The sequence below is a fragment of the Bos indicus genome, chromosome 21 (assembly GCF_029378745.1).
Source record: "Bos indicus isolate NIAB-ARS_2022 breed Sahiwal x Tharparkar chromosome 21, NIAB-ARS_B.indTharparkar_mat_pri_1.0, whole genome shotgun sequence".
NCBI classification, from domain to species: Eukaryota; Metazoa; Chordata; class Mammalia; order Artiodactyla; family Bovidae; genus Bos; species Bos indicus.
Genome location: NC_091780.1, coordinates 54,360,312 through 54,380,678, shown reverse-complemented (window position 1 = coordinate 54,380,678; position 20,367 = coordinate 54,360,312). Strand labels below are relative to the sequence as shown.

The 20,367-nt window shown below is 39.0% G+C and overlaps 1 long non-coding RNA gene across 1 annotated transcript in view; it reads left to right on the top strand.

Moving 5' to 3' along the window:
- Window positions 1–14,278, top strand: part of LOC139178235 (uncharacterized) — a 458,013-nt gene extending 443,735 nt beyond the window's left edge. The window contains exons 3-5 of the long non-coding RNA XR_011562681.1: window positions 5,943–6,045; window positions 12,618–12,683; window positions 13,714–14,278. This is a non-coding gene — a long non-coding RNA (uncharacterized lncRNA). The remainder of the gene's footprint in view (window positions 1–5,942; window positions 6,046–12,617; window positions 12,684–13,713) is intronic.
- The last annotated feature ends 6,089 nt before the right edge of the window (window positions 14,279–20,367 follow it).

Here is a 20,367-nt window from a genome sequence, read left to right as displayed (position 1 = left end):
AACTTCTCCTTCTATACAGCACCATTGATAAAACATCTATATTAAAGATGAAAAGTTTCTCTACAGTGAGGGTCACTCAGAGAGGTTCACAGGGTTACATGGAGAAGAGAAGAGGGAGGAGGGAGTTAGAGGTGACCCAAATGAGATGAGGTGAATCAATAGTGGAGAGAGTGGGCTAGCCAGTAGTCACTTCCTTATGTGCACTCCGCAACTGGACCACTCAGAGATTTTCACGGAGTTATAAAGAGAAGAGAAGAAGGAGGAAGGTGACAGAGGTGGCCAGAAGGATAAAAGGGGGGAATGAAAAGGAGGGAGATAGATCCAGCCAGTAATCAGATCCCTAAGTGTTCTCCACCATCTGGAACACACAGAAATTCACAGAGTTGGGTAGAGTAGAGAGGGGTTAGGGAGGAGACACAGGCGACCTGGTGGAGAAAAAGGAGAGTCCAAAGGGAGAGAGAGCAGTCAAGCCAGTAATCTTGCTCCCTAGTGAAAAATGGGTCCTGAAGATTGGGTTCTTAAAGGTACAAAATTGGTAACAAATACATAAAAGCAAAAATTAAAAATCTAGAGTAGAGTTTGGAGTTTCAAAAATACGATGTTAAAGAAAAGAAGAAGGAAAAGAAAGAGAGAAAAAACGAACAAACAAAAACAAACAAGGTCGCAAAAATTATAAAGAAAGTACAGGTACAAAATTGATAACTAATACCAGAAAGCGAAAATTAAAAATCTAGAGTAGAGTTTGGAATTTCAGAAATACAATGTTAAAAAAAAAAAGGAGGAGAAAAATAAAGAGAGAAAACAAGCAAACAAAAACAAACAATGTCAGAAAAATTATAAGGAAAATACAGGTACAAAATTGATATCAAATACCAAAAAGCATAAATTAAAAATCTAGAGTAGAGTTTGGAATTTCAGATATACAATGTTATATAAAAGAAGAAGAGAAAGAAACAGAGAAGAAGAAGAAAAAAAAAAAGTCACAGAAATTATATAAAAAAAAAACTATAGGTACAAAATTGATAACATATACCAAAGAGTGAAAATTAAAAATCTAGAGTAGAGTTTGGAATTTCAAAAATACAGTGTTAAAGAAAAGAAGAAAAAAACAAAACAAAAAAAAAAAAAAACAAGGTCAAAAAATTATAAAATATATATATATGAAGTTTGCTGAAGAAGAAAAAAATAGGGTCTTTTTTTTTTTTTTTGCAAAGTAATAGGTTATAAAAGTGAAAATTAAAGGAACAATAGAGGACTTAAAATTTTTTTTTTAATTAAAAAAAAAGAATGATCGTAAAAATAATAAAAATATATCTAGGACTTTCTTGGTTTTGTTGTGGGTGTTGTGGGTTCAGTTCATTTTTGGCTAGTTCCTTGGTCAGACTTATATTTCTCAAGATCTATAGGCCCCTTCCTATGTAGTCCGTAGTAACCACAGGGTTTTCATCTATTGCCTGTAGCTTCCAAGGCGTTTCCCTCTGTTATATCTTCTTCTGTTTGCTAGTCTCTTCAGTATCTGGTTTCCGCCCTGACACAAAGGGGACGGTGGAGGACACTGGTTTTTTTTTTTTTTTTTAGGCTTACTTGTTCAGTCGCGCTGTGGGGAGGGAGGGAGGGATGCTGCAAACAAATAATACTGGCGTGGGCTCTCAGTGCCTCAGCCACCCTGGGTCTGCACGGCGCGTGTAGCCACCCTGCCCACACTGCTCGGGCTCTAGGTTGTTCCGCCGGGAACAATCCGCGGCCGGCCCTGGGTTGCATGCACCTCCCAGGTCCAAGCCGCTCAGGTTCAGGCCCTCGGGTAGTCCTCAGAGGCGCAGACTTAGTTGGGCCTGCGTTTTGTGCTCTTCCCAGGTCCGAGCAGCTCAGGTGATGAGGTATTTGGCGAGCGCCAATGCTGCGACTTATCGCCTCCTCACCACTCGGTTATCTGGGTGTAAAACCGGCGCACCTTCTCAGGCAGATGTTGACCGTCCAGACCCCCAAGAAGTTTTAGTTAGCAAAGAAGCCTGCTTACAGTTTTATTGATAATGTCTCTCTGGGGCTGCGCTTGCCCGCTTCCGGCTCTGGCTGCCTGTCACCGGAGGGGCAAGGTTTGCAGCCGGCTATCTCTGTTCAGTCCTTTGTTCCGTGCGCGGGCCTGGCGGTCTTAGGTTAGGGCTGGCTTTTCGTGTGGTAGATATCCCACAGTCTGGTTTGCTAGCCCAAATTATTTCACTCAGATAGTGCTCAGGGTATTCAGGCCAGATTCTTACTCTCAGCGATGCAGCCCGCGCCGCGCCTCCCTGCCCAGCCCCCGCTTGCTAATGGTGGATGCAGGCGTCTGCGCTGCTTCTCCGCTGGGGGAGTTACCGTAGGGCTCGCAATCTGCGAGTTTTAATTGTTTATTTATTTTTTCTCCCTGTTATGTTGCCCTCTGTGCTTCCAAAGCTCGGCACAGATTCGGGAGTGAGAAGGTTTCCTGGTGTTTGGAAACTTCTCTCTTTTTAAGATTCCCTTCCCGGGACGGAACTCCGTCCCTCCCTCTTTTGTCTCTTTTTTTTGTCTTTAATATTTTTTCCTACCTCCTTTCCAAGAGTTGGGTTGCTTTTCTGGGTGCCTGATGTCCTCTGCCGGCATTCTGAAGTTGTTTTGTGGAATTTACTCGACGTTTAAATGCTCTTTTGATGAATTTGTGGGGGAGAAAGTGTTCTCCCCGTCCTACTCCTCCGCCGTCTTGGCTCTTTTCTGGAACATTCTTTAAGTGATAAAGACAGCAGATCAGATCAGATCAGATCAGTCACTCAGTTGTGTCCGACTCTTTGCGACCCCGTGAATCACAGCACGCCAGGCCTCTCTGTCCATCACCAACTCCCTCGAGTCAGTGATGCCATCCAGCCATCTCATCCTCTGGCGTCCCCTTCTCCTCTTGCCCCCAATCCCTCCCAGCACCAGAGTCTTTTCCAATGAGTCAACTCTTTGCATGAGGTGGCCAAAGTACTGGAGTTTCAGCTTTAGCATCATTCCTTTCAAAGAAATCCCAGGGCTGATCTCCTTCAGAATGGACTGGTTGGATCTCCTTGCAGTCCAAGGGACTCTCAAGAGTCTTCTCCAACACCACACTTGAAAAGCATCAATTCCTCGGCACTCAGCCTTCTTCACAGTCCAACTCTCACATCCATACATGACCACTGGAAAAACCATAGCCTTGACTAGATGAACCTTTGTTGGCAAAGTAATGTCTCTGCTTTTTATCTAGGTTGGTCATAACTTTCCTTCCAAGGAGTAAGCGTCTTTTAATTTCATGGCTGCAGTCACCATCTGCAGTGATTTTGGAGCCCCCCAAAATAAAGTCTGACACTGTTTCCACTGTTTCCCCATCTATTTCCCATGAAGTGATGGGACCAGATGCCATAATCTTCGTTTTCTGAATGTTAAGCTTTAAGCCAACTTTTTCACTCTCCACTTTCACTTTCATCAAGAGGCTTTGTAGTTTCTCTTTCTCTTCTCTCACCACTGCCATAAGGGTGGTGTCATCTGCATATCTGAGGCTATTGATATTTCTTCCGGCAATCTTGATTCCAGCTTGTGTTTCTTCCAGTCCAGAGTTTCTCATGATGTACTCTGCATAGAAGTTAAATAAGCAGGGTGACAATATATAGCCTTGATGTACTTCTTTTCTTATTTGGAACCAGTCTGTTGTTCCATGTCCAGTTCTAACTGTTGCTTCCTGATCTGCATACAGATTTCTCAAGAGGCAGATCAGGTGGTCTGGTATTCCCATCTCTTTCAGAATATTCCACAGTTTCTTGTGATCCACACAGTCAAAGGCTTTGGCATAGTCAATAAAGCCGAAATAGATGTTTTTCTGGAACTCTCTTGCTTTTTCCATGATCCAGCGGATGTTGGCAATTTGATCTCTGGTTCCTCTGCCTTTTCTAAAACCAGCCTGAACATCAGGAAGTTCACGGTTCACATATTGCTGAAGGCTGGCTTGGAGAATTTTGAGCATTACTTTACTAGGGTGTGAGATGAGTGCAATAGTGCGGTAGCTTGAGATAGGGGTATATAATTCTGAGGGTCGTTAGCCTTAGTGTATTTGTGTGTGTGTGTATGTGTATTTTAAACTATTTTCTAAGAGATTTTTCAGTTCATTGTTTAATTCCATTAATTCGTGGATTGTTGTTCTCCTCAACTTCTTTCTTTAGCTTTTCTGAGTCCACGAGTCTAGGGAAAAAAATCTGGGAAAATGTCATGTTAAAATTTGTTGTTCCAACCAATCAAAAGTGTGTCCAAAACAATTGATGGAACATGGAAAATCTATTACTCAGTATGTATTTTGTACGTCGTGTGACATGTCTCCAAATTTTAAATTAGGCTAAGATGTCTTCCCTTTATGTCTGTTGGAAGCTCAAATTCTTTCAAGCCTGCCAGTTCCTGACTGTCAGGGGAAAAGCCTTTCTAGCTGTTAGTGACTTGATCATCTGGTAGTATATATCCCTTCTAGAAGCATATAGATTTTAAAAAGAGAACTTGATAGGGATAAGGCAATACTTAACCTAAAAGAAAGAAGCTCTAAAATTTCTGCTAGAGGGAGAAGGTAAGCCAATATGGACAGAAGGCTTTTTAATCACACTATAAAGTGACTACCTGTACTTATGGTGGACACAGGAGCAAGACGATATAAAATAGGAACTTTATAATGTGACCAGGAGAAAATGACTGGAAAGAGTGAACAAAATCCCAAAAGGAAAGCTGAGGAAAGACAGGTGAACTGATTATGGGAGAGAGAGATAAAGAGAATAAAAAATAGATGATAAAGGACTATGTATTGTTGTATAGTAGCCAAAGGCAGTGTCTATGTGTTACTAAACAATTTCATGTGAAAGTTAAATTATTGTTTTCCATTTTTTAGCTTAAAATTCAGTTCAGTTCAATTCAGTTCGGTCGCTCAGTCATGTCCGACTTTTGCGTATTAAAAATTTTCCATTTTCTCTTCTTTTCAGTCTCCTTTCTCACTTCCCATCTGCCTTTGGGTTTCTTCCCATTGGATTCCAGTCTGTCTGTGTATCTATCTTTCTCCTTCTTGTTCTTCAACTCTATGTGTTTTGAAATTTGATCAGTCGTGTCTGACTCTTTGTGACCCCATGGACAGTAGCCCACCAGGCCCCTCTGTCCATGGAATTCTCCAGGCAAGAATACTGGAGTGGTTTGCCATTTCCTTCTCCCTATGAGTTTAATTCTTATACCAATTCCTTCAAGATGTTACAGGTTAAAGTTGATTATATTCTTCATAACAATAGCTTCTTCTTGAGAATGTGAGTTCAGTTCAGTTCAGTTCAGTCACTCAGTCATATCCAACTCTTTGCAACCCCCTGGACTGCAGCATGCCAGGCCTCCCTGTCCATCACCCACTCCCAGAGTTTACTCAAACTCATCCTTCAGAGTCAGTGATGCCATCCAACCATCTCGTCCTCTGTCATCCCCTCTTCCTCCTGCCTTCAGTCATTCCCAACATCAGGGTCTTTTCCAATGAGTCAATTCTTTGCAGCAGGTGGCCAAAGTATTGGAGTTTTAGCTTCAGCCTCAGTCCTTCCAATGAATATCCGGGACTGATTTCCTTTAGGATGGACTGGTTTGATCTTGCTGTCTAAGGGACTCTCAAGAGTCTTCAACACCGCAGTTCAAAAACATCAATTCTTTGGTGCTCAGCTTTCTTTACAGAATGTGAGTGAGAACCTCAAATTATTTGATCAGTGTTTTTCCAACTTTGAAAAAATTACATATTTATTAAAATGTAGACCTATTGATTAAAAATCTTTGGTAATGACTGGTGATGATTTTTGTGCTAGATCCTATAATTTTTAACAAATTTACATGATGAGTTTTACATACTTTAATACTTGAGATACAGTACTGTAAAGAAATACAAAATTAAAAGTAATATATTTTTCTGATTTTAGGTATACATCCTTTTTGGAATACCAATGTTAAGTGTTGAAGCCAGAAAAATGAAGCTGGATGGTATTCTGAGGACTGCTTTCAGAAGGCAAACAACAGGTTAAGGTGAATGTGTTACTGTTTTCTACATTCTCCTTACTGCTGTGAAAAGAAAATCATGACAATGCTGAATGCTTAGCTTCTTTCAGTGATAGCACTCATAAGAATGTCAATACAAATTTAATAATAATTTTTCCTGCCTTTTTTTTTTTTCTATCTTGCACGTCTTTCATCACTCTGCCTCTTTCCCTACAAAATTTTTCTCCCTGAAAATTAAGCTCTGCTTTCATTACTTTTGTGATTATGCAAAGGTTATTTGGGAAAAAATCTTTTATGAAAGTTTTACACATTTATTTTACTTTTGACAGTATTCTCGAAAACTAGAATTGGTTACTGCTACCTCAATGAAATTATCCTTCTGTAAATGCTTCAAATGTGATTTCCAAGCAGTTTGATTGCTTATTGAATTCTGAGTATAACAGAACATTAATTATTTCTTTTTGAGGAAAGGGAATGTTTAAATCACCTGAAGCTAGATTGTTTTTTCATCTAAACCTTTACAGTGGCTGAGATTGATTGCATTTTCAAACTGCAGGGTCTAGCCATGTGATGAAGGCATGGCCAACCAATTTCTCCATCAGTTTGCTAATAAATTAAAGGGTCATTTTTGATAAGCCCTATAATCTTCTCTTACATTAGATTGAAGGATTACATTTTCCTCTAATTCTTTTAAAATGATAATTAGCTAAAGAAAAAGTATTGAGGACTGAATATTCAGGCAAAGTGATTCTATTGGTTTTCATAACTATAGTAGATGAAAGTGAAGGCCTTTTCAAGCATACGTGGACTTTGGTGAAATATGATATGTGTGGTTGTGATATTTTACCCATCTTGTGTAATATTATAAGCTTATTACTTTGGAAGAAAGATTTCATATCCTTATGGGTCCCCAAGGTAGACTTTTCTACCAAAGAAAGAACATAAAACATTAGTTCAGCCTCTTGGTTTATCAACTGTACAGCTTTGAGTATATTGTTAGCATTTTAAAAACAAGAAAATGCTAATTATAAAGAAGCTTTATGAGTTGTGGCTGAATGCAAAAATTAGTTAATTTGGGAAGTATGTTGGCTCCATCCTGTAAGCTAATTATCCACATCTTATTAAGATTGGATGTATTTCTATTGCAGATTTCTTTCTTGGTCGTTGGCTTGGGATAGTTCCATACTGGTAGAGGGAAACAGAGAATTAAAATAATTACCTGAATACTTCAACTGAAAAAGTGATTCTCCTTAAATATTCAGTTTAATGAGGCTAAAAAGTTGTTTAAGTGACTGCTGAGCCACTCTTTCCTCATCAGCCCTCCATGGTCAACCAAATTCAGTACTCAGTGCAATTTTTGAAAAAGAAGAAATGAGGCCTTTAACAGGGAATACTAGACAAAGAATTAGAGAAAATGTAACATTCTAGTTAGAATACCAGCTACTTATGCCCCCAATTTCCCACACGAGCCTCTGAAGCAGGTTTCTTACATATGGCATGAGTTCTCTTGCATGGATGGGGCTGCCAGGACTTTGGGGATCTCCTGAAGACCATTATGGAACTGGTCCCAGGAGCCAGGCTTTATTCCTGAACTTTGCCCATTTCTTCCCTGCTTTGTTGGCTAGAATTGAAGTGTTCTCACTATTGCAAGTACCTGAAGCTTTTATATAAGACATGTGGCTTATTTCCCACTGACTTTTGAATGTAAAAAATGATGTTAAACTGGAGGTTTTAGTGGTGACATAGATATATCTGCAAGATATCCAAGTGGGTCATGAAACAGAGGACACTGTAGGAAGTTTAAAATGAAGTTTACAAACCTTCAGAATGTTTCTCTTCCCATGGGGCATGCCCCTCTTCATTTATGTTATGAGAGAAGGGATTCAAGGAGATTATCAGGAAAGCTTGATTGGATATCTGTCGGCAAATGAAACAAGGAGGACTTTAGGTTCACTAGGTTCATTAGGTTCGGTTTTGGATGTAAAGGCTGAGGCAATGTTTTCCTGGACTGGAGTGGGCCACAAGCTAAAGCGAGATAGAATGGAGTGTTCCTAATACTACCTCTAGGGCAGCCCAGAGGGCAATCAAGAGAAGTTAGAAGTGACTGCTGAGTTAGTCGAGACTGAGAAGGGTAGAAACCCTGGAAAAGGTTAGATTCACCTGGAATAAGAAACCACCTCTAAGTGTCCACTCTAATGCTGGGCATTTCCGAAGAATCCACAAATTGGTTCCATTAGAGAAAGTCAGATGTAAGCATTTATTGTATCAAGAGAGGATGAAGCCAGTTCAGGACCATGCAGTCAACAAGTGCCAGGGAAATCACTGAGTTGGCTGTTTTCAGCCAAGGGCAGAGAATAAAGTAGCCCAATGAATACAGTAAATGGTGGTGGGAGACAAAAGCATGACATTGTATTCCAATTAAATTCCATTGGTCTTACTTGGTAAGAAATCATATGCATAACTCCTAAGACTTGCTTAATTAATCAGGAGTTAATGATTACTGCTTCAGATGTTTTAAGGAAGCAATGTTTAACACAAATAGAAATCAAAAATTTACTCAGCCATTAAAAAGAATACATTTGAATCAGTTCTAATGAGGTGGATGAAACTGGAGCCTATTATACAGAGTGAAGTAAGCCAGAAGGAAAAATACCAATACAGTATACTAACGCATATATATGGAATTTAGAAAGATGGTAACGATAACCCTGTATATGAGACAGCAAAAGAGACACTGATGTATAGAACAGTCTTATGGACTCTGTGGGAGAGGGAGAGGGTGGGAAGATTTGGGAGAATGGCATTGAAACATGTGAAACGTCATGTATGAAACGAGATGCCAGTCCAGGTTCAATGCACGATGCTGGATGCTTGGGGCTGGTGCACTGGGACGACCCAGAGGGATGGTGTGGGGAGGGAGGAGGGAGGAGGGTTCAGGATGGGGAACACATGTATACTAATTAAATAATTTTCTATTATTAAAAAAAAGAAAAAAAAATTTAAATGTTTAACTGGTAAGAATTTTAACTGTCTTCATATAATAAAGCAACATAATCTAAACAAAACTACCTACGGTATACATTTTTTCAAGATGAATAATCATAAATCTAGTACTTTCTTACTTAATTTTGTCTTATCAAGGTTCCATTTTATTTTATTATAGTGTAGGTTAGTGTATCATTTTTAAATGTAAGAAGACCTTTTTTTTTTTTTTAATCCCCAAAACCTTTCAGTGACAGCAAGTGGGGAAGCCAGTAGACCCTGAAGCCAAGTCACTGCCAAGATCTTCCCCATGTGATGTGTTGCATTCCAGTTGAATTGCTTTAATTATTGAGTCATCCTCTCTTGAGACTGGCATCTTACAAGAACAAGATGGTAGTGGTTGTTACTTGTTCCTGGGGTAGACTTTAATTTTGCTTTATTTTATACAAATCATTTTAGAAAAGTGAATGAAAGCAACACAAAATATGTGTAATCTTTAAAAAGTATTCTGTGTAGAGTACTAATCTGAGGATCCAACAATGAGCTGACTACAGAGAGTTATTTTCAATTGCTCCACCCTGCTGTATTTTCAGTCTTGCAGTTTCTGTGATGATGTTCAAACCCACTGCTGTGGCTGCTGTTGCCGTTCTCTGTTTCCCCCTCCCCACCCCCCACCCAGGATATTGACTAGAGTTCCCTGTGAGATACACTAGGACCTTGTTGATCATATAACCATTCTCTTTGGATTATTTTCATCTTAGAATTCTCCTTGGTTTCCCTCAAGGGTTTCTTCCTCTATTTTGGTTTCTTAGGGTTCACTTCTTGATCTTTATGTTGGACATAGTTGCTGCTCTACTCAAATCCCTTTCACCTGCAGGTCACCCAGTTCCTCAGCTGTTGTTTGTGTTGGCTACTAATGGCTCACAGTTGACCCTCTTCTCTGAAGACTCGTCTGCATAGAGTTACCTGTCCTGGAAGTCATGATTTGCTCCCTTCCCAGAGTAGCCTGTACCTAACATCTCTGATAGGAGAAGGACTCCAAAAAACTGACTCCTGCCTCAAAATGGGGCCAACTCTGTAATTATTTGGTGGTTGAGACTTTACTGTGGGATTAAGATGAAGCTTGGCTCCATTGAGACTATATCTTCCTTAGATTTTTCCCTCCTGCACAGCCTGCTTATTCTACTCCGCCTTTCCTGAGAATACTCTTCAGTAAATACTTCAAACAAGAATTCCTATCTTGGACTATTCCTAGGAAACCCAACCTGAGACAGTCATTTTAGTCTCTCCATAGAGCTCCTCTCTAAGCAACCCCGTGACTTCAACAAAAGCCAATATACAGCCTTTCAAACTAATATTCTCCCATTCATATCTCTTGTCTAAATTCCAGACTGAGAAGGACAACTGACTACTTTTTTAGATTTTGTTAAATTTAGGACTACCTCTTTTCACTGGGAGAGATTATATTTTGGTATTTTTAAATTGCAGTGAATTAGAAATTTTAGGATCATAGAAGTCTGAGGTCAACTGAAAGCTTCATATACTATTTGTGTGTTATATGTGTTAGTTGCTCAGTTGTGTCTGACTCTTTGCAACCCCATGGACTGTAGCCTGTCGGGGAAATGGTCTTGTGAGTATAACATATTCCTATGGACACATCAAGATTGTGCACAGCAGCATAAATCACATAGACTTGAGTTATGTATAGTTTCTGAAGTTTCCATCTTCTTGAGAAAGCCTATCAGTGTTCAAGAAAATGGAAGTGACGTTATTATAGGGAACATCACTTCACTGAAATTAAAAAAAAACCCAAATCATTCCAAACAATACTTTGATCATTCTTAGCAATAAGTTACTTGCTATAAGCCTCACAATACTGCTATGCTACAGCATAGTACAGTTAATCTGCCTGCTAGAAGCCTTCCTTGAGATCCTTGGGCAGAGCTTAATTTGGCGAACAGACCTCTGTTACAAGCTCATCACATTACATTTCAATCATTCGTTTCCTTGTTTTGCATCCTCTATTGTCCCTTGAGGATACTGATTGTATTTTTTCATCTTTTCTTGATTAATAGTAGATATTCAGTAAATATTGCTTTTTGAAAGAATGTGAAAAATGAAGAGTGCAAGAAAAATAGAAAAAGAAGGATTCACAGGCTAGAGAAGAGTTGACTTAGCTTTTGACTATCAGTTATTAATTTATTGACTCTCAGCTCTTCATGCACCTTTCAATATATCCTTGTATTAAGGAAATTCCTTCCCTATATCTCCTTTAAAGTGAGTATAATGTTAAACTCCCACCCAGGAAAGAACACTGGGCAGACATTGCTGGAGGAAGGAGCTATCTTACAGTTTCTTGTGTGGCAGTGGGGCTTGGTGGTATGGGTATCCGAACACTGGGTGCCTCTTGACCCAGCCATAGGCCCAAAACACGGTTCTTACAGCCTTGGCGGGGCCACCAGCTTCCCATAGTGATCTTGGCATGGAAGCCAGAGCTACCATGTGCCTGTATCTCTGAAGGCCTCTTCCTCCCACCAGCAACTCAGACTCCCATGTCACTGGTTGCTATTCACCTGCTCCCCCACCTGTATTATGGAAGTTGCCTGTTTCTTGCCCAGCAACTCCAGACCAGCCCAGGCCTGATGGAACCAGTGAAATTCTTTATTATCCAGTGGCCAAACCACACCTTCTCCAAGTCTGAATGCCTTCCAAGTTTGGGCTTCCTTGGCACTCTCCCGCTGCCCCAGGGTGCCACAGAGCATTTTCCTTGTAACTTGTGGTTACTCTTTTATCATATTTAATGCTTCTTTATGTTCATCTTCCCCCTTTAAACCTTCTGTGTGGTTTCTACATCCTCCTTGTATTCACACTGCTGCATCTGTGTTGCAGCATACCTTTGACAGGTTAGCCTAAGTGGCATACTTAAAACTAGATCCCCACATTTGTTTGTTTATCAAAATATATTGGAGCCTAAAGAAAAGTCAGAAAGAACTTTCACTATTTAATTCTTGGCCATAAAATTGTTGTGTTTATTTTCAATCTGGTTAGTATTCCAGATTAGATATTTATGGGTTTTTTGATTTTGTTTTTGCTTAAGACTTGTCATAAAACAACAGTTTTGACCTGTGAGGCTTATAGACATACTTAAAAGCAAATGGAGATATGGCATCCACATGTGTAAAACTAAAGATATTTTATTCCTTCTGTTGGAAAGATTATTTTGGAATATTTGGAAAAAAAGACACTACCAAAATCAGATGTAGGCTAATCAAGAACATGAGTAAGGATACACAAAGCCAATCAAAGACATTGGAGAGAGTCATTAAGCTTGTTATGAATCTGTCAGATTTGACTATTTCAGTTTTTGCCTGCTATAGAAATGATGCTTTCAAGCAGCAGATTTAGTCTTTCTCAGTTCCCTAGGTATATCAGTTAAGATTCTTTTGCACATGACAGAAAATCAATCCTAACTGGCTTAAAAAATAAGAGAAATTTATTAGCTCACAGAGCTTGAAAATCCAGAGAATAGTTTCATTTTAAGTGTGGTTTGGTCAGGGGATCAAACAGTGTCATTAGGACTTCATCCTCCTCTTTCCTTCTTATCTTCTGTTCTGTAGCCTTCATTCTTCATCTCTACGTGAAAGAGAACGTCACCCAGAGGATCTAAGTCTACATCATCCTAGGTAAACACAGTAGAAGTGAAAACTTTCTCTGGGAACTCCCATCAAATACTGGCATTCATTTTGATGGAGCAATTTGGGTTACATGCCTAACCATGAACTAAAGGACTAGTAGAGCAGGGGTTATGCTCCTTTTATTTTATTTTTTTTTAGGTTTTTTTTTTAAATTTTAATTTTATTTTTAAACTTTATATAATTGTATTAGTTTTGCCAAATATCAAAATGAATCCGCCACAGGTATACATGTGTTCCCCATCCTAGACCCTCCTCCCTCCTCCCTCCCCATACCATCCCTCTGGGTCGTCCCAGTGCACTAGCCCCAAGCATCCAGTATCGTGCATCGAACCTGGACTGGCATCTCATTTCTTACATGATATTTTACATGTTTCTTTTTTTTTTTTTAGGATATCCACATATATTTTTTTTTTTTTTTCAATTTTTTTTTTTCAATTTTCTCCCTGTCCTACTCCTCCGCCATCTTGGCTCCTCCTTCTCTCCTTTTATTTATTTACTTATTGAGATTGGATCATTGTTGGAGCCAGACAGAGTTAGTAAGGGATGATTCTCTAGAGAGTAAGGGATGATTCTCTAAGATTCTCTTAGAGAAATCTTGTCTAAAGTATGGTACCCTAAAGAACAGATAAATACTTGGTTGGCAAGGAACAAATCTTCACTGAATTAAGAAAATCCTAAACCAGACTTCCTGACTCTCAGCAGCTCATGGCAGTCAGTCTACTTGGACAAATCTTGCTGCCCCTAACCCAAGCATTCCACATGACCAATGTAAGCACCAATGTGTACACCAAGCCACAATCTGACCCTAATCCTTGCCAATAATACATTCCTCTGGCAACTGGCTGGATTCTTCCATTGAAATATGCAGATCACCTGTCAGGTCTGCTAGACTTTTAATAAAGGAGTCCAGCGTGGGCAGCAGTCTTTGTGTACTTAACCCATATGGAAAAGTAGCTTGTGTGTTTTTGAAAACAATCTGTCTTTGTTAACTGCATTTGGTCATTCACTGTGCTTTAAGGGTCTCAAACTTGCCAACCTAAGATGATAAGAGCAGATGGTGGAGGGAAGATGCCTTTTGCTTCTCATCTCCATTACCCGTTGAAGATAAAGTTACTTACTGAATGTGTTTCATCATGAGAAAAGCTGGACTGGATGAAGTACAAGCTGGAATCAAGATTGCCAGGAGAAATATCAATAACCTCAGGTAAGCAAATGACACCACACTTATGGCAGAAAGCAAAGAAGAACTAAAGAGCCTCTTGATGAAACTGAAAGAGGAGAGTGAAAAGTTGGCTTAAAGCTCAACATTCAGAAAACTAAGATCATGGCATTTGGTCCCATCACTTCATGGCAAATAGATGGGGAAACAGTGGAAACAATGACAGACTATTTTTGGGGGCTCCAAAGTCACTGCAGATGGTGACTGCAGCCATGAAATTAAAAGACACTGGCTCCTTGGAAGAAAAGCCATGACCAACTTAGCATATTAAAAAGCAGAGACATTACTTTACCAAAAATGGTCAGTCTAGTCAAAGCTATGGTTTTTCCAGTAGTCATGTATGGCTGTGAGAGTTGGACTATAAAGAAAGCTGAGCACTGAAGAATTGATGCTTTTGAACTGTGGTGTTGGAGAAGACTCTTGAGAGTCCCTTGGACTGCAAGGAGATCCAACCAGTCCATCCTAAAGGAAATCAGTCCTGAATATTTGTTAGAAGGACTGATGCTGAAGCTGAAACTCCAATACTTTGGCCACTTGATGTGAAGAGTTGACTCATTTGAAAAGACACTGATGCTGGGAAAGATTGAAGGTGGGAGGAGAATGGGACACAGAGGATGAGATAGTTGGATGGCATCACTGACTCAATGGACATGAATTTGAGTAAACTCCAGAAGTTGGTGTTGGACAGGGAGGCCTGGTGTGCTGCAGTCTATGGGGTCGCAAAGAGTTGGACATGAATGAGCAACTGAACTGAACTGATGCTGAGTTGTGAGCATACTTTATGTAATTTTATATTATATATATGAACTTATTTCATCCTCAGCATAAACCTGTGAAATAGATACTGTACTTATAAATGAGGAAACTGAGGTTGAAGAACTTAGGCAATTTGGTCAATGACACACAAGTATAAAGAGGTGGATCAGGAATTCTCCTTCAGGTAGTTTGAAACTTGTCTTCACAACCATCACACAGTGCTATCTCTGCTGCTGCTGCTGCTGCTAAGTCGCTTCAGTCGTGTCCGACTCTGTGTGACCCCATAGACAGCAGCCCACCAGGCTCCCCCGTCCCTGGGATTCTCCAGGCAAGAACACTGGAGTGGGTTGCCATTTCCTTCTCCAATGCATGGAAGTGAAAAGTGAAAGTGAAGTCGCTCAGTCGTGTCTGACTCCTAGCGACCCCATGGACTGCAGCCCACCAGGCCCCTCTAGTGGTCACCAATAGAGTCATCCTTGGTTCATTTCTGATATCTTGGTGCTTGATGTGCCCTGACTATTTTACTAAGGAATTGGCCTTTTCAGATTGAACATAGGGACACAACTTTCTCGTGTCTTTGGTGTTTTTGCACAGCTGCTTAAATATATAAGGCACATTTTGGGTACAAAAATAGGGTCAGAAACAGATCCTGTTTATCCTCCTTTGTTTACCGCAGCATTTTTTCTTTTTAAATTGAAGCATAGTTGGTTTACAATGTTGTGTTAATTTCAGGTGTATAGCAAAGTGACTCAGTTTTATGTATCTATCTTTTTCCTATTCTTTTCCATTATAATTTATTACAGGCTATTGACTATAGTTCCCTGTGCTCTATAGTAGGACCCTGTTGTTTATCTATTCCATATGTAATAGTTTGCATCTTCTAGTTCCAAACTCCCAATACAACCATGCCCCACCCCCACCCCCATCCATACTGGCAACCACACAAAGCTTTGAGTCTAAAAAGTCATCTCCCATGAATAAATATATACAGACTGCTCCCCCCTTGGCACTTCTTATTTTACATTGAACTTCCCATTGCCTTAGCTGTTCTACTAGCTAAGATATAGAATAATATGGAAGGTCAGAGCAGAGGACTGGGAATCAGATAGACCTTGCTTCAGGTTCTGACCTGGCAATTTAGATCTATGTGAACTTGTGTAGATGTACCCTCTCTAAGCCATAATCTTCTTATATGTAAAGTGGTGGGGAAACAGAACTTAAGAAACAGAAAACTTGATTCAGCTTACTCCTTGGAAGGAAAGTTATGACCAACCTAGATAGCATATTCAAAAGCAGAGACATTACTTTGCCAGCAAAGGTCCGTCTAGTCAAGGCTATGGTTTTTCCAGTGGTCATGTATGGATGTGAGAGTTGGACTGTGAAGAAAGCTGAGTGCTGAAGAATTGATGCTTTTGAACTGGGATTTTGGAGAAGACTCTTGAGAGTCCCTTGGACTTCAAGGAAATCCAACCAGTCCATCCTAAAGGAGCCCAGTCCTGGATGTTCATTGGAAGGACTGATGCTGAGGCTGAAACTCCAATACTTTGGCCACCTCATGTGGAGAGTTGACTCATTGGAAAATACCCTGATGCTGGGAGGGATTGGGGGCAGGAGAAGGGGACGACAGAGGATGAGATGTCTGGATGGCATCACTGACTCGATGGACGTGAGTCTGAGTGAACTCCGGGAGTTGGTGATGGACAGGGAGGCCTGGCATGCTGTGATTCATGGGGTCACAAAGAGTTGGACATGACTGAGCGACTGAACTGAACTGAAGGAGAAAAGAAGCTACATTTTACAATAGTTAAAAAAAAGACTGTTCCTATGAGACTCTTACTCTGGGGTAAGTACCTGGAAACATTATATTTTTATTTAATTTATATAATAGATTTGGTGTAGGAAGTGGAATTTCTTCGTTTATGTTGTAGAAGAACTCACCAGCTTTGTTTCTTTGTGTGAGTTGTATGGGTTCTAGCCCAGGTTTCCCTGCCAGCCTTTGAACAAACAAGAACAACAACCAGGGTTTCCAGATCCAAGCATGATGGGAGCTTGGTTTCTTAGATAACAGGAATAATAAATAGTGGGGTTTTTTTCCATAGCATTTATTATAAAGATTTAATGAGATAATAGATGCTCAACAAACACAGTTATAAACTTTGAATCCACAGCCCTTACTCTGACCTGGAGCCTATACCTTATTTCTTCTCACACACTCCCATCCTCTCTCCCTCCCTTAACTGGACTCTTATCTTCTGGTTCATTCTGCAAAAGTGCCAGCAGCGTAGATTGTACAAGCAAAACCTTACTCAAAATTCAGTGCTCCTTTTGGTCTTAGCAGGATTTGGCTTTCATCCTTCAGGTCCCACTAATATTTCTGAGCTAGGATCTGATAAGGCACCTCGATTATTCTCTAATTCCTATGGGCTCTGTGCTTCCTTAGTCTCCAGCCTAAAATGTGACAAGATTTCCTGGTAGCTCCTGCATCTTGTAAATTGGAAAGTCTGATTTTAGTTCTCCCAAGTCATTTCTGGGATGCCAGAGCTTAGAATCTTTGCTGCAGCTAAGCAGAGCTGCCTGTGGTTATTTCTGGTTTCTCAGTGGCAGAAGCTACTGAGCCTCAGAAGCCGCAGTTTGATATCATTTCTGTACAATGTCTATGGTCTATGTGTTTACCAAATGGCTCTGTAATTGTGTTCCTAAAATATCCATAGTGTAAAATAAGTAAGATTTAAATACAAAAATGGATCATGTAGAGGCAGACACAAATGTGGCTTTTTTGTTATTTAACCTGAGGTAGGCACCAAAGATTTCTATTTTATCTGCAGTATTTTGTTCTCAGTTATTAATGAATTAGTTTTTTTCTTCCAGAGTGCCTACCTGTTTTTTACGTATCCTTGGATTTTAACTTGATTTTTTTATGTTAGTTAATCTCACAAATGCACTGCAGTTTCTGAAGACAACATGATGCCACTTTAAGCCCCCCTGTTGTGGATGAAACAGGATTTTGTGATATGACCATTATCATCAGCAGGAAAGAGATTAGTGGGAAATTGAAGTTCAAGCTCATGGTATACTTGGAAAGATGACTTACTGTTTTGTTTTTTTTTTTTATATGGAAACTCCCTAAAATGAAATAAAAGAGCCATGAGATGGGAGAGATGGACAGTCCAAATCATTTAGACCAAGTTCAGAATCAAGACAGAAATGTCTCTTTCAAAAATTTTGCCTTTACATTTTGACTCACTTGTATTCTTCACTTCACCTTAATGAAGACTCACATTTAGGTGGACTCAAGCTTTTTCCTCCCTAGTGTCACCTTTCTTAATGTCCTTCTCCTACTATCTTCATTAAATCTCCAAATTTTTCTGTGAGGGCTTCATTAATAAGTTATAAATTCATAATTTAATGAAACCTAAAGGGAATTTTAAAAATTAGTTTAGGTATATTTTCTGTGGATTAAGCATCTGAAAGTCAGGTTTTTTGGAAAATGCTTGATTATTTTAGATAGTATAACGTTAACAATTTTTAAATTGTTTGACAAATTCCCTTGATAATGTCTCCAGTCACTCCCTGATGTCTAATACTGGGTATCTTTATATATTACATTGCCTTTCTGGATTTTTTATGAGTTTGGGATTCCTATAGTAGAGCGCTCAGGGATGGGTGATGGGGTGGATGTACATCAGATTTTTAATATTCTTTTTAAGGTGAATTATACCAATTACTTCCATATGTGTTACAGTTTAGTTTCTTCAAAAAAAGTATGAAGTATAATCATGATACTTGCTGACAACTAAAAGTAGCACAGAAGAATTGAGGATGAGTATTGAGGCAGCTTTATGTAACACTAAACGAGAGGGCCACAATATTTCTGAGGTTGGGTATATTTAGTAACAAGAGAAATTCCTATAATATTATAAATTCCAAAATAATTTTATAAGAAACTGTCTAAATGCTTTCCTAAGTGGTTGTACCATTTTACAGTCTAATTAGCAATATGTCAGAATTTCAGTTCCATCTAGTATGAGTTTCTTATATATTTTGAATATATATAACCACTTATTAGATAAGGTTTACAAATATTTTCCCTGATTCCATAGGTTGTCTTTATATTTGGTTGATAGTTTCCTTTGCTGTACAGAGATTTTTAGTTTGATATAATCTCACTTTTAATTTTTGCTTTTGTTCCCTGTGCTTTTGATGTAGTATCTACAAAATTACTACCAAAACCCACATCAAGGAGCTTTTTCTCTATGTTTCCTTCTAAGAGTTTTATTGATTTACATATATTGAGGCATCCTTGCATCCCAGGAGTAAATGTTGCTTGATCATAGTGTTTGATCCTTTTGATGTGCTGTTGAATTTGGTTTACTGGATTTTGTTGAGGAAATTTGCATTGATGTACTATCTAAAAAATTACTACCAAAACCCACATCAAGGAGATTTTTCTCTATGTTTCCTTCTAAGAGTTTTATTGATTTACGTATATTGAGGCATCCTTGCATCCCAGGAGTAAATGTTGCTTGATCATAGTGTTTGATCCTTTTGATGTGCTGTTGAATTTGGTTTACTGGATTTTGTTGAGGAAATTTGCATTTATGTTCATCAGGACTTTATGTTCATCAGGTCTGTGATTTTCTTCTCTTGTGGTATCCTCGTCTGGATTCAGTGCAAGGGCAAAGCTGTTCTCATAAAATGAGTTTGGAAAAGTTTCCTCATTTTAATTTTTTGAAATAACTTGAGAAGGATCAATTTTAATTCTTTAAATATTTTGTAGAATTCATTCATGAGGCCATCTGGTCGTGCATTTTCTTTGTTGGGAGGATTTTGATTTCTGCTTCCATCTCCTTACTCTTGATTGGTCTATTCAGACTTCCTGTTTCTTCATGATCAGGCCCTGGTTAGTTCTATGTTTCTAGGTTTATTCATTTTTTCTAGGTTATCCAATTTGTTTGTATAATTTTGATAGTAATCTGTTATGATCCTTTGTGTTATTGTAGTATCTGTTTTAATGTCTCCTCTTTATGATAGCTTCAGGTCTTTTGTTTACATCTTTAATCCATTTTGGGTGAATTTAAATATAATGTAAGATAAGGATATAATTTCATTCTTTTGTACTTGGATATTCAGTTTATTGAAGAGATTATCCTTCCCCATTGTGTACTCTTGGTACTTTTCATTCCCCTACCTGGCTAATTTCAAATGACCTGCCTCTGAGTTTGCTTATTCTTTCTTCTGCATGATCGAGTATGTTGTTGAAGGTTTCTATTGAATTTTTTTATTACTGTTATTGTATTCTTCAGCTCCAGAATTTGTTTGCCTCTTTTTAATGTTTTCCATTTCTTTATTAAGCTTCTCATTTTGTTCATCCATTGTTCCTTAATATTGTTTAGCTGTTTATATGTCTTCTCTTTCACCTCATTGAACTTATGTAAGATGCTCATTTGAATTCTTTTCTGGGTCTTTATTTCTTCAGCATTGGCTATTGAATCTTTGTTAGTTTCCTTTGATGATGTCATGTTTGCTGATTCTTCATGATCTGCACAGTCTTGCAATTCTGTCCCTGCATCTGAAGGATCAAACACCTCTTTCAGTCTTTACAGGGTGCTTTTGGTATGTAAAGACCTCTCTTGTGTCTCAGACTGATGGCATTACCTTCATGGCTGCAGTTGAGTGAGCCTGGAGCCAGGTCCAGTG